This window comes from Mastomys coucha, unplaced genomic scaffold (genome assembly GCF_008632895.1).
Source record: "Mastomys coucha isolate ucsf_1 unplaced genomic scaffold, UCSF_Mcou_1 pScaffold12, whole genome shotgun sequence".
Classification (NCBI taxonomy): domain Eukaryota; kingdom Metazoa; phylum Chordata; class Mammalia; order Rodentia; family Muridae; genus Mastomys; species Mastomys coucha.
This window is the reverse complement of record NW_022196894.1, coordinates 67,337,600-67,352,619: the sequence shown is the minus strand read 5'-3', so window position 1 is coordinate 67,352,619 and position 15,020 is coordinate 67,337,600. Positions and strand designations below refer to the sequence as shown.

Below are 15,020 nucleotides of genomic sequence, written 5' to 3'. Positions count from 1 at the left end.
GTGACAAAATCTCACAGCAAACTTCCTTTTCTTCAGACTGGTGCTTTCTGCCCTCCGGTCTGCTATGATCCCTAAACAAGGATGAAAACAATAGATATGCTACCATGTACGGAGTACATATCATAGGGCCTTAATCTGAGGCAAAGAAGCACAAGCAACTAAGGATCTCTGAAAACAAGAGAAAGAGTCTTCTCTAGGGAATATGCTCCAAATTGTCTATCCATTGGCATGGGGGTTTTGCTGAAACATATACATACAAGAGACACTATATATGGATACAATAAGGGGATCTTTATTTATTTAGTAATATCTATGCATATCTAAAATAATTGAAGAAACAGATGCCATAAATTTGAGAGAGAACAATAAGGTAGGGTAAATAAGAAGGATGTGCGGGGAAAGAGAGAGAAAATGATATAATTGTATTTAAATTTTAAAATCAAAATTATTTTTAAAGGCAAGAGATCAATCTCATGAGAACAGAATAGCTGTGGTGGAGGTGGGTATCCTGCAGAGCAAACTGGTTAAGTAGAGATGGGTGAACTATCAAGTGTAAAGTACCATTGATCTGGTAGTTATAGGACTCCGGGTGAAGGCTCAGTAGCTGAGAGTACCTGTTACCCAAGCACTACGACCTAAGTTTGAATTCCCGGCACTCATCGTAGAAGCTGGGTATGGCTGTATGTGCTGAGAAGCCAGCACTGGAGATTAGATGCGGGCAATCCTGTGAGCTAGCTTGCCGGTCAGTCTAATGATGATATTTAGGATTAGTGATGAACCCTGTTTCAGAAGAATAAGGCACATACTAAGAGAGGGAGACAATCAGTGTTTGTCTTGCATCTACAAGCATCTTTCTACATTATACAAACCCATGTGACCCACCAGTTCCCTCAAAAAAATCTTAATTAAACTTAAAATCCTGGACTATGGTAATACGTAACAATTATTGTGCTGCTCACCTTTATTCGCTGTCATCTGATGGTAATGTGGGTGGTCATCAGAAGGGAAATGGAGATGAAAGGAACATTCTCTGCAGATACAAATCAAGGCGTCTTCCATTGTGTTGAAAGAACAGACCTCAAAGAGTTAGTCCTTTATTGCAGAAAATGTACTTTAGAAAAGGGATATTTTAAATCACTTCAGTCTACAAATTATGGTGTACAAAAAGCCTAGTGACTATTGTAATTTCCTATCACATGTTCCCTAGCTAACATAATACACTTCTCCTCAAGTATATTGGGATGGATAGAAAATCTTCATCATCCCAATATAGTCCCTATTGCCTTAAGAAAAGTTTCCCAAGGCATTGCATGGCATAAGCACTTCTGAAGCATGAGTATTGACTTGGATATGCTTCATTTTACCCTTCCCAGGTGAGGTTCCTTTTTATATGAGGATTAAAGCTAAAAGCAGGAAAAAAATTAATGGGGTTTCAAGGAATCACCAGATAAGGGAGAATTTTGAGGAGGTTCTTAATATTTTAGCAGCTAGTAATTTCATTTGAAAGTAGTGTAAAATCCCTTAATTGCAGGGATAAGGGAAAAAACTTTTACATTTCTTTGAACTTTATTCAAGGTCAATTTTTAGTATGTATCTAATATTCATTTGTTACATACTTACTATTCCCAGTTAAAACTTTTTAGTTCAGTTATTGAACTAATAAAGTAACACACACACACACACACACACACACACACACACACACACTCCTAGAGACAGAGAGAGACAGACACAGAGATACAGAGAGACACAGAGAGACAGAGGTACAGAAACAGAGACAGAGACATACACAAAGACAGAGACACAGAGAGAGACAGAGAGATCCACAGAGCAGTACATAGAGAAGGTGGCATGGCAGAAAAATCAGAAACAAAACTTAAAATCCAGCTTTTCAATAGTTACTTATTCTTTTACACGTACATATTAAGTTGTCAGCATTTTGCCAGCATTTTTGCAGTTTCTTCTTTGGAATACTTTACTCTAGTAGTGACCGAGCCTACTAGCGCTTGCTAAAAGAAACTTTTATCCATGAAAGAGCTTTTCTATTGAATGAATCAGAAGATAAAACCAAGACATTTTTAAAATATATCTTTATCATTTTTTTCTCAGCTTGTTGCTCTAGACCTTGAGTTTAATCTAGTTCAGAATCAATCAACTGAACTCAGAAATACAATGAAAGACTTCTCAGGAGAAAGTGAGAATTCAGGAACATATATATTTTTAAAATTACCCATTGTCCCTTGTATTTCAGATGGAATTTATCACTGTTTCACACAGCGTTAGGGCACGCGGTGAAGCACTTGAAAGGCAGATGCTCCGGTCAAGAAGCCATCATTGTCACATAAATTGCAAGGTGGGCTGAGAGTCATCAGATGAAACAGCCGAACAAGGAGGAAAAAAGAATAAGTGGCTATTTTATAAAAGTAAAGTATCATCTATGTTTCATGCATTTTTATGTTGAGTATAATGGTAGTTGGAAGAAAATCTGAGCTGGCCCCTGAACAGCAGGCATTTTATAATTTTACAACACAGAGGAGCATGATGAGATAGGAACGTAAACTCTGAGAGGTAGACTGGAAGGTGCTCGCTGCGTTCTGTTGGAACCCCCATGGAGGTACATTCATATAGCTACATAGAGCATTCTTTAGATATGAGGTATTGTGTTAAGGTTTGAAAAATCATTTTATTAAGAATGATGAGCCTATGGATTTTCAAGCTTAGTGCTTTATTGCAGCTCAGAGAATGGCCTCACAAAGTCTAATACATTGTCATGCTGAGTACTTTAAACTGAAAGACAGAGGAAGGGCCTCGAGAGCAGGTAATTTTTGACTTTCTGCCCTATTTCCTACTTCTCTTTCTACCCCAAAGCAGATCACAGAAATAAGACTCTGTCATTTTCTTGGTGAGTTGTAGAAACTGGAATCATTTTTCCCCCCACCAAAGACAGCCATGCCATTTATAAATATTACTCTAACCTTCCCTTGCCTTTCTGTGTAAGAGCTGGCCATAAAGAACTTCCCTGACCTGACTTGACTGATAATAGATCAGAAGACTCATTCCGGAATGGGTTCTGCTTCCTAGGCAGGAAGCAGAAAGCACACAGAGAGACCATGCAGAACCCTAATAGACAGGCCTATAGCTCCTCTTTCTGCTGGTATCATTATAGTATAATCTTTTGCTCAGTCATGTTGCTACATGAGTGTTTATTCTTCACCAACTCTAAGAATAAAGTGCACAGATTTCCTTGAGTCTTTGAGTTGTTATTCTGAAGGGTTCCATGCCATGTGAAACTCTGTCTACATAAATGTGTTATGGTAAAATATCTTCTGTTGTAGAAACCTGGGCAATGAAAGGTACCATACTTTTCCAGCCTTACAGTTTCTTACCTTTAACATTACTGTTTCTAATGGAGACTTAGTGTCAACCTTGAAACATAGTGAATGTACCCAGTAGGAGTTACTGCATCCTGTAAAATGGAAAATAAATATGATATAGGAGAGGTTTTCAAAGTATTCTTAGGAGACCCAAGCTAACTGTTTCCTCAGTATATCTCTAAAGACTTTGGGCTAATGGTGCCCATGTGCGAGCTGTAACAGAGTGATCAGTTGGCTTGCAGACCACATACTTTTGGTCACTTTAGGAACATAAGGGAAGACTCAGCTAAGAGGAAAGGGAGACCATCTGACGACACATATTATCATTAACTCAATCAGAGTAGAACTCATTTTCCTCATTTTGGTCTTTTGACTAGCCAACCTAAATTTTTTTCTCTTTTGATAACCTCATTTTTTAAAGAGTGCCCTAAAAATATTGTTTATTGATTTTATAGTTGTCATAAAGTTGATAAATGCTCACAGTTTCTGCCCTAGGACTACCTTTTAAAATAAAATTACAGAAAGATTAAACGTTGCTTTAAAAAAGTAATACTGTCTTTGGGTGCCTGTTTCTATGATATGCATTTATACAATATTAGTTTCCAATTTCTACCAAAGCTTCTTAACTTATTCATTAATTATACTGTTCTTGAACTTGAATTATGTGTCTGCTATGTGCTAGGTATTACACTTCAGGTATATATGGCTCATTCTGTTTTCAAAGACTTTTTATTTTTCAGGGAAACTAGCTAAGTCCCAGATGGTAATAAAATGTTCATAGATGTTCTGGTTCAGGCTTATATAGAATGTAATATGAAACTTGAGAAGCTTAATGTATTTTTTTTTCTAGGAAAATGAAATATCTAAGGTGAATCTTGAATTCACAGTGGAATTAGCTTGGCGGAATAGGGTGTTCCAGATCAACTAAGCTGCAAGACCAAAGCATAAAACATGGACCCTGTGATTCATGGTATTATCGCTTTCTGAAAGTCTACCTCAAGAAACTGTTGAATAGCATTCAGAAGGGATAGTTGAAGGAAGATTTAAACATTGATGAAAGAGGACATTTCCAAAGATATCTAAGTTATGTGAGCAGCATCATTTTCCCTGAGTTAATGTACAGATTCTCAAAGTTATTTGTCTTTATCGTTATCATGTTTCCAACATTGTTGATTGTGTGTTTCATTTTTTATGTCAATTTAACAATAATAAATCTATGGTTCTCTTATACCAAGGAATTAGAAAATCACAGACCTGAAGGATGGAAATATAAGATAGTTAATTTAAATATCCTAAGTGCCTTGAAAATAACTAATGATGACACTTGTACTTCCTTTATAGCAGGCAGCTAGCCTGTAATTGGTTTCTGGAAATTCAATAGGAAATAGTATAAGCAATGAGAAATCTGTGCCACTTTATAGATAAATTAAGTATTTCTAACCAAAACCAATGAGTTTTGATATATAGGAAATATATTATTATTATTATTATTATTATTATTATTATTATTATTATTATTATTTGATATATAAGAAATATATTATTACCACGTTGTGTTGATCATTTATGGAGATTGTTTAGACTCCTACCAAGGTACCTACGTGAATAAGTGCTTGTCAAACTGACACATTTATCTGTTTAACTTCACAAAGTTTGACCAATTTTGACATGGGGCATAAAAATCTTAAAAGAAAAATAGTATTAGTTCAAATAAGGGAGATAATTCCATTTTAAAATATGCTTTATGTTTCATAAGAAACTCATTTTTTATAAAATGTATTTTCTATGTTTTAGTTTAGAATTTTATGAACATTTTCCCTGTTAACCAAAAATCCCAGTGTTGATTTAGTAATGATTATTCTGCCCCATCTTATTAGATCTTAGGTGGGGTTATTGTAATAGTCAGAAAAAAATTTTCCTTGGTAGCTATTTCTTAGTAGTTGACCTTACTTTAAATGGATAGAAATTCATTTTTCTTGTATATAATACAATATTTGCATTTTTGACAAATCAGTTTGATTGGTTCATATGAATAGTCTATGGATAATACTTCATAAATTCATTTGTCCTTCTACTAATTAAAGAAGCTCTCAAAAAATCAGTGTGTAATGTTCACAAGGTTCTGGAACAACACTTTTTTAGTATTTTGTCTAATTTCCATGATGATTGCATGAGGTAGGTATGTTTATTACTGTCATGTTATAAATGTGGAAATCGAGGCTTATAATTAAATAGCTTTTGAAAGTTATAAAGCTAGTAATAATTGAAAAAATTTAAACTGTAATTTTAAATCCATATAAAGTGCTCATAATAATTATACTAAAGTATATTCTCTAATAGTTTACATTCCAGTAATGCCATTTTTATATTGAGAAAAAATATTTAAAAGTATACCCCAGTACTTAATTCATATTCATTCACTCACATAACTTAGCAATAGTTGAAACTATTTCCATAGGTGATGAACTCAGTGCTGGCATTACTTCTTATGTGCTTGATTCTTACATAGCTAACTTTCTTTTCAGCAGAAACTGTAATTAGTTGGGTCTGAAAGAAATCAAATGCTTTGCTTTTGACTTTGAGGAAAGGATGAGTGCACACAATGTTAAAAACCTCAAATTAAATTTGCAAGGTAAACTAATCATTTCTAGTTGTCTGTGTTGTGCATCAAGCGCAAAGCATGCTTATATTGCTCTTGGGGAGAGCTTTTTCTACAGTGGGACACATTGAAGAGACACGGTAGGAAAGAGACTCCAACAGCAGATAGTGCTCATACAAGTCACTTCTTGTCTCACCTAGTTAATATCTGCAACATTTAAGAAAGTCTGACACCTGTATGTGATTTGGGGAATTAGGATCAAAGAGATTCTTCCATGATCTGACTTTGCTTTGCACTCCCAAGTGTACCTTGCTCTTGCAAATCTATTTTTCATTTTCACAGTCTCAAAGCAAAGCTTGTTCTTTAACTAGAGGCAATAAAACATGGAGGTAGAATCAATAAGTCATAAATTAGCAATTCAAAGATTCTGTAACTGGAACTAGCTAGGACATCTAGTTAGGACATGGCATTATTACAAGTGGTCAGCTGTGTTCATAGATTTAGTTGTCATCACAACTTGTGTTATAAAAGGAAACATTCATTCAAATAGTTTATGGGCAAGACTCTGATAGTCTTATACAGAAACTTCATCTAACAAAGAGTGCAATTTGGTCTTTGAGATGCAGAACTTAGGAAAATTTCTATTCTTTGTTGCAGATAGTAAATGACTGCCTGTCTAATGGTTCTAAACCACTGAATGGCATATAAGGAGCTAGAATGTGCTAAAATGAATGAATGATCCATGAAAGTAATCAAATGACTGAGGAGTACTTCTAGGACAGGAAAGCCATTAGGAAAAATATTTTTGGATATTTTGATAGCATTTTGTTTATAAAATGCTTTCTAATCAGTTTTATATGATTCTCTCAGGCTTTCACCAGCAATGTCTATTCTATGATATTGTTCTCTCTGACATTTAGACTGAATATTTTTGCTTTAATATATTGGAGGATCTTGCTGACATCAACCTGCCTTTAAGAGGGAGACATGGCAAGACTGAAAGGTCACAATAAAGAAATTAGACATGACCTCCCATCCTGAGTGACCTAAAGTGATGCTAAGGAAATTTTCTTTCCATTATTGAAGATTTTTAAGAAGTATTCTTCCTGTTTTCAAAGGTAATTTAATGAAGCTCACATCTTTCCCATTTTACAAATTAATACCATTTAATAAGTTAACAGAGTGAATGTCACATGTTGTGTGACAGTTTTAATTTCCATTTGTGAACTCTTGTTCTTTGTAAGAAACATATGTCCATACCTAATTGTATTCAAGTTTTTGCACTATCTGGACAATGGAATGGACACTTTGATGTTTTAAATATTACATCACTTACTTAGTTTTGAATATATGAAAGCTTGAGCAATACATTTCCCTATATGAGGCAATAATATCTTGTAAATATTCACAAAGTATACTGTTGTGCATTTAAATGATATATACAACAAAATTCACTTGTGTTAACTCTACATTTTGGGAGGTATTTTTTATTTCTACTTACATGGTCAATTAAAATTGTCTGTGTCGTGAGTCAACTACAGTGTACTGAGTAAACTCTAACTATCATAAGCTGGCAGGAGCAGAGCAGAGCATTTACTCACAACTGTGTTGGATATGTTTATATGTTGCTTTGGGGCTATGATAGCTACGCTGAGTTCTGTTGACATAAACTGAATGACCTACAAGCCTAAAATAGGACATATCTGGATTTTTATGAAAATCCAAAACCAAAACCAACATTATGTATTGGCTCCTATTTATACGATGCATCCAGGGAAACCAGTAATATTTTATAGGAAAAGTATATGAGGTTTTATATATAAACATGCAGGAAACCATGCAGCCAACATTTACTGAACGTATATTACACACCAGAGAGGAGGTAAAATGCTTACATATACAGATATTAAAATTCAAGATTAGGAAATATTCCATCAAAAGTTTCTCATATCCAAACTTTTTATTGATGTGTTTCTCAGCACTCTAGAAAGCTGCTAACAATCCAACCTAGGAAGGAGAGATGTATTAACTCAGTAGAGATGGATTCAATTCCATTTCAATTACACATGGAGGCTAGCCTTTGCATTTGCACATAAGCTAACCTAAGGTATTTAAAGTGAGACATATATTTCACTCCTCAGAATTCATTTATCAAACAAGTTCTAGCAATCAAAGAAGATTAAGGAAAGGAAATTTTTTTGGTGCATGCATGATAGGACCAGTTAAGGAGAAGGATAGCAATGCTATAATTCCATGGTTCAAAACTTATGTACATAACAAGTAGTATTCTTTTAAAATTTACCATCACATAGATTTGCTAGATATTTCTAAAGTAAATATTAATAGTACCTTGGAAGTAATAGAGGAAATTAGAATGTTCTGAGTTAAAATAACAACAACAACTAAAAACGAACTGTTCTAGCTTGAAGATTATGACCCATCTTGTTCATTGAGATTTTCTTGTCTGGTAGATATACAAAAATTAAGCTTTTCTTTTGATGTTGCTGATTTAAAAATCTTCCATTTAACTAGAAAACCACAGGTAGGAACTATTTTAAAATATACTACTTGCAAATAACAGATCAAGACAGATGCATTGGTCACTGTTTAGAAAACAGATGTGCTAATTTTCCAGCTTAAACATTCACCCATTTCAAATGCTTTGTAGATTAATTCATAGCCAAGGGAAAGGTTTTAAAAACATGAAACCTATTTATTAAGCATTATTGCAAAATGTTATAAACAAATTATCTTAAGTGTAGCTCAATGAGTTTAAAAACCTAATTTTCAAAAAATGGCAAAAAAATGTTTCGAACCATATGTTATAGGTACACATATTGCAACAACCCCTTATTCAAAATTTGCTCACCTGTACTTATTTAATCACATCTAGTGTGTATGTGCGTGTGTTTGTGTGTGTGTGTGTTTGAAAAACACTATCTTTGATTTGTTTTTATTTAAGTTTTATCAGATTTTTTTCTTCTGAATCAAATGTCTTAATATCATAGAAGTGATAGGGAGAGCCATATACAATCAGTTTGGATACACAGTCAGAAGAGTTTCTGTCTCTACAAAATGTCATTCATGGAATATCAATTTGAAAAGTATATTAAAACTAGCATAAGAGTAATAATAGGAAGATCTCATGCACACCATAGACATCAGAAAAAATATCATTCCCAGACTTATTTCAAAGAATATTTGATATATTTACTGTGTCAACCCCTTTGTTCTCTTGTTTTTCTTTTAAATTTTCATTATTTTCTGCTTCTTTTCCTTGAAGACTGAATGCAGTTCACTCATCTGCTCATTGTGTCTCTTGTTATGTTGTAAAGCTCTGAGTATAGGGAGGCAGTCTGCTTTGCCCCCATTGTATCTCGAGAGCCAGGAACATATTCAACACAGTACCAATTCAGTCGGACTTATGAAAAAAAAGGCAGGCAAGAAGAAAAAAATTACTAAGGCAAATTAATCTGAATTAAAAAAAAACAGCTACACAATGGGGCACAATAAAAACTTTAGCAAAATATTAAGTTCACTCACTCTTCATTCTTTGTTCTTCCTCCAGAGTTATATTTTTCCTAAACAATAAGACCGGTTGAGAATAGGGGAAAGCTAAGATGCAGGTCAAACTTCACTTGCCAAATCTCGAACCCTGATATGCTTGTCTTCTAGAGGGAAACTTTTCAACTGAAAGGAACACTGTTGGGGCAATAAAGCCTTTAAATCTGTACATTTATTCTGATCCTAATTCAGGACTGATGCTCTTTCCAAACAAGCAAAGAATTTGGTATGAATCCCGATGATTTGCTTTACACTTTAGCACTTTTCTCTTATAATAATTTGCTAACTATTCTCTATTTAAAACTTTACATTGGGTCTTCGAGGAAGACATTCTCCATTATCATCTCTTGGTGAAGATTATCTGCCAGATGGAATACCTCAGTTAATGCAGTCCCTTTGCATTCTGGGAGTAAGGGCACTTTTTTTTTTTTCTGAGGCAGAAATCAAAAGTACTTGTTCCTAAATCTTTAGTTCCCCCAGTCATCTTACTTTTGCTATAGCTTCCTCATCAGCAAATACATTTGCTGTATGACTTGGAGCTTAAATTGTGACTTGCTTTAACCAATGGCACACTGTAAGAGGTGAAATTGTGTTCTAAAATGACAGAACTAAAGATAAAAATTGCACTCATCTGTAAACATATGCACAATCACTTGACAAAATTTAACAAAATAAAAAATTCAACAAATGAGATAGAGCGATTATGTCAACATAAAAAACTTGTGTGACAAGTTCATATCTAACATCATACCCAAGAAAAAAAGATAAGATACTTTTTGTGAGATTAAGAAGAAGCCTAAGGTACTGTCTCAGGCTGTTTGTTTTACTTTAATAAAATACCCATGACAGAGAATCATGAGGAATGAGGTCTATCTATTACTGTGGAGATACCACAGCATGATACTAGCATCTGTTTCTAGGAAGAGCTTCGTGGTGTATGGGATTTATTCAGGGAAGGTACATGTACAAGATTTATGTTATATGTTTCATGAAGAGGTAAGAGAATGACTGAAGAAGCCAAACTTTATAACAATCCACTTATATTCATGTAAGACCTAACCAACTTTTCAGATCTATCATGGTCTCTTCATGAGTCCTGTAAAGACCCAATACTTTCCTGCTTTGAATCTAGTCTTTAATTATCATATAACCTTTCAATTTACCCTAGAAATTATTCCTCTACCACATGAAAGTATGAGAAAACTCACATCCAAACCTTCCAGCACCCACTTCTGCTGCTGCTGCAGTTCAAGCACTGAAAGTGGTAGCCAAAGCAAAGATTCAATAAAAAGATACAGGAAAGAACCCAGATGCCCCTCAATAGAGGAATGGATACAGAAAATGTGGTACATCTACACAATGGAGTACTACTCAGCTATTAAAAACAATGAACTTATGAAATTCTTGGGGAAATGGATGTATCTGGAAAATATCATCTTGAGTGAGGTAACCCAATCACAAAAGAACAAACATGGTATGCATTCTCTGACAAGTGGATATTAGCCCAGAAGATTAGAATACACAAAGTACAAACCACAAACCACAAGAAACTCAAGAAGGAAGACCAAAGTGTGGATACCTTGTTCTTTCTTAAAAGGGGGAACAAAGTACACATGGAAGGAGTTGCAGAGACAAACTATGGAGCAGAGACTAAAGGAAGGGCAATTCAGAGACTGCTCCACCTGGGAATGCTTCCCATATTCAATCATCAAAACGAGACACTATTGTGGATATCAGCAAATGCTGGCTGACAGGACCCTGATATAGCTGCCTCCTGAGAGGCTCTGACAGTACCCAACTAATACAGAACTAGAGGCTCACAGCCATCCATTGGACTGAGTACAGGGTCCCCAATGAAGGAGTTAGAGAAAGAACCCAAGGAGCTGAAGGGTTTGCAGCCCCTTAAGACAAACAACAATATGAACTAACTAGTATCCTCAGAGCTCCCAGGGACTAAAACTCCAACCAAAGAGTACACATGGTGTGACTAATGGCTCCAGCAGCATGTGCATAGCAGAGGACAGCCAAGTCGGTCATCAATGGGAGGAGAGGCTCTTGGCCCTATGAAGGTTCTGTGCCTCAATGTAGGAGAATGCCAGGGCCATTATTAATCAGGAGGGTGTAGGGTGGTGAGCAGGGGGACTGGGGAGGGAACAGGGGTTTGTTTAAGTTTTTTTTTAAATTTAATTTAATTTAATTTAATTTTTTTGGAGGGGAACCTGGGAAAGGAGATATTGTAAATAAATAAAACATCTAATAATAATAATAATAATAAAAAGATATAAGGATGGCCAGGAACAAGAGACTGGATAGCCCAGAGACCTGAGGCAGAATCATTCCATAATTGGGCAAAAACGAATCTTGATAACATCATGCTATACTCATAGATTTGTGCCATATCTAGTAGTTATCAGATATGAGAGTGGGCACGGACACCCACAGCTGGATATTATGTATAGAGAGAATCTAAATTGGAAGTCTCCAGGGGTTCCTCCTCTTGGAGCTTAGGGAATCCCTCAGGTGAGGGGGAGAAAAGATTGTAGAGTCAGACAGGATAGAGGACACAAAGAACATGGCCAGCTGAACCAACTAAGCAGGGCTTACTTGGTCACAGAGACTGAAAAGGTACATATGGTCCCTGCACGAGTTTGCACTAGGTCCTCTGCATACTTGTGATCACTGTCTGCTTGGTGTTTTTATGGGATTCTTAAGAGTGTGAGGAGGTGACTCTTCAGCAAGTTTCTCACTCTTTTGCCTACTCTTGGGATTCTTTTACTCTTATTGAGTTGCTGTCCTGTTCTGTCCTGTTTTGTCCTATTTTGCTATCATCTCTTGGAGGCTTGCCCCTTTCTGAAGAGGAACTGATTGGGAATGGATGTGGGGGGGAAAAGGGAGGTGAATGGGACGCTGGAAAGAGTGGAGATAGGGGAAACTGTAGGTGGAATGTATTGTATGAGAGAAGAATCTTTCTTCAACAAAACAGATGAGTTAATGAGCAAGTAAATTGAAAGTAAAACATAAAATTATGCTTTTTTATAGATTACATTAATGTATGCATAGAAAAACCCATGGGTCCAAAAATTGTTGGAAATGATGAATAAATTCAGTAAGATCGAAAGATATGAAAAATAGAAAAAGTTAACAACAACAAAAGTTAACAACATATTTACATTTTAATAATGAATAAATAAAAATGAAATGAGTAAAAGATTTCATTTCAGATAGCTTAAAAATAATGAAATGCTTAGAAATAACTTTACCAAGAAGGTAACAGTTATTTAGCATAGATACTATGAAACATAAATAAAATAGATTGAAGATATAAGCAAATTCCAAGACACCCTTTATTCACATAATAGAATTAATTTGTTTAAATGTTTGAACTCCTCAAGGTGGCCCACAGGTTTAATGCAGACCCATATCTATGACATATTTTTATCTCACCCAAACCTGATAAAGGGATATCAAAGAAAGTTTATAACTAATGTTAGCATGTATTGTCAACAATAGTCTTTAACAATGAATCTAAAAAATACAAAATAGAAAAGGAAGAGATAAGTACTTTAAGATGGTGTTGAGAAAACTGGAAATTTTCTTATGCAAATGATCTCCTAAAGCATAAAACATTTAAAACCTACAAGAAAAAGTGCAAACCATTAGGATAAAACATAAAGTTTGCTGGTCTTGGTGATGACCTTTTTGGTCTAATTCTAAAGTGAAGATATTAATAGCAAAAACAAAAAACAAAAAACAAAAAAAAACAACAACACAAAACAAAACAAAACAAAAAAACCCAATATTAATGGCAATTTGGATTTCAGTAAACAAAAATCCTTCTTTTCAGCAAAGAAACAATGAAGAAAAGTAAAAGTCTGTCTCATGGAATGGAAGAGAATATTTGTTAGCATTTCTGAAAAGATGCCAAAATCTAAAATACAAAACCAATTCAAAAGCAAAACTAAATCGACTCAAGTAAAACTGTGACCAAGATTGTCAGGGTACCTCTGCCTGCCTTCACCAGATCTGCTACATCAGAAACTTCCAGGCTAGACCCTTTCCCCCATTGCAGTCCCCTGACTACCATGTCCCCTAGGATACACATAGCTCCTCTGAGACACACACTGCCACCCCAACCCCCAAACCCCTTCACCAGAGTTTCGTTGTTCAGTCCATGGGTATCTACCAGAAGACAGCTACACAAGGAGTGTAGAGGTTAGATCCACCTTCCTGATACCTGCTATACCAGGAACATCAAGTGACAACTAGATTACTAAAGGCCAGGATAAGAACACAATCAACAAAAGCTAGTGCAATATAGTACCTTCAGAGAACAGCTTTCCTACTATAGCAAGATATTCTAATACAAACAAAGCACAAGAAAATGACCTTAAATCAATTACTAGAATGATGATAGATGCCTTTAAAGAGGAAATGAATAAATCTATTAAATAAATCCAAGAAAACACAAACAGTAGAGCCTGTCAAAAAGGAACACATAAATTCTCTAAAGAAATATAGGAAATTACAATAAAACAGATGAGGGAAATGAATAAAACTGTTCAAGACCTGAAAATAGAAATAGAAGCAATAAAAAAAACACAAGATGTGAGAAAACTGGAGATGGAAAACCTAAGGAAGAGAACAGGACCAATAGATGCAAGCATCTCCAACAGAATAAAAGAGAAAGAAGAGAGCTCTCAAGCATATAAAATAAGATTAAAAATTTTTATATATCTTGTAAAGAAAATGTTAAATCTAAAAAATTCCTGACTCAAAACATACAAGAAACCCGAGACACTATAAAAAGACCTAACCTAAGAATAATAGGACTAGAAGAAGGTAAGAAATCTAAGTTCCAAGACCCAGAAAATATTTTCAATAAAATCATAGACAAAAATTTTCCCAAATTAAAGAAAGAGATACCTACAAACATATAAGAAGCCTACGGAGCACCAAATAGATTGCACTATAAAAGAAAATCTTCTTGCAACCTACTAATAAAAATACTAAGTTTAGATCTTCTCTCGGGTGAGTTCCTAAGCTGGGAGCAGCCAGCCTGGAGGCACAGGCCCCACAAGTCTCAGGGGAGGCGCAGGGCTGCAGGGACAGGATCCTCTCAGCTTCCAAGTGACAGTGGTGTATCAGCGACCTTAGCTGCCCCTTCCTTGCAAGTGGAGGGTCTGCCTCCAGGGACTGCCTTGACCCGGAGTCTCCAGTGAGAGCCACCATCTTCTCTCCTGTGAGTTTCTAAGACCAGAGAAGCCAGCTAGGAGGCACAGGCCCCACGAATCTCAGGGATCTTGCAGGGCGTCAGGGACAGGACAAGCTCTGGACAGAGTCACTAAGAACATCTATCACCAAAAATCAAGAGATGGTGAAAGGCAAATGCAAGAATCCTACCAACATAAACCAAGGCTACTTGGCTTCATCAGAACCTAGTACTCCCAATGCAGCAAGTCCTGGATATTCCAAAACACCAGAAA

At 35.5% G+C, this 15,020-nt stretch overlaps 1 long non-coding RNA gene across 2 annotated transcripts in view; it reads right to left on the bottom strand.

Annotated features, from left to right (window-relative positions):
- Positions 1–278: 278 nt before the first annotated feature.
- LOC116086054 overlaps positions 279–15,020 on the bottom strand; it is a 25,636-nt gene continuing 10,894 nt past the window's right edge. The window contains exons 3-6 of one of the 2 annotated variants that reach the window (XR_004116795.1): positions 3,387–3,466; positions 2,231–2,358; positions 960–1,092; positions 279–780 (exon numbers count right to left, since the gene is read on the bottom strand). This is a non-coding gene — a long non-coding RNA (uncharacterized LOC116086054). The remainder of the gene's footprint in view (positions 781–959; positions 1,093–2,230; positions 2,359–3,386; positions 3,467–15,020) is intronic. The other variant, XR_004116796.1, reaches the window with a different exon arrangement.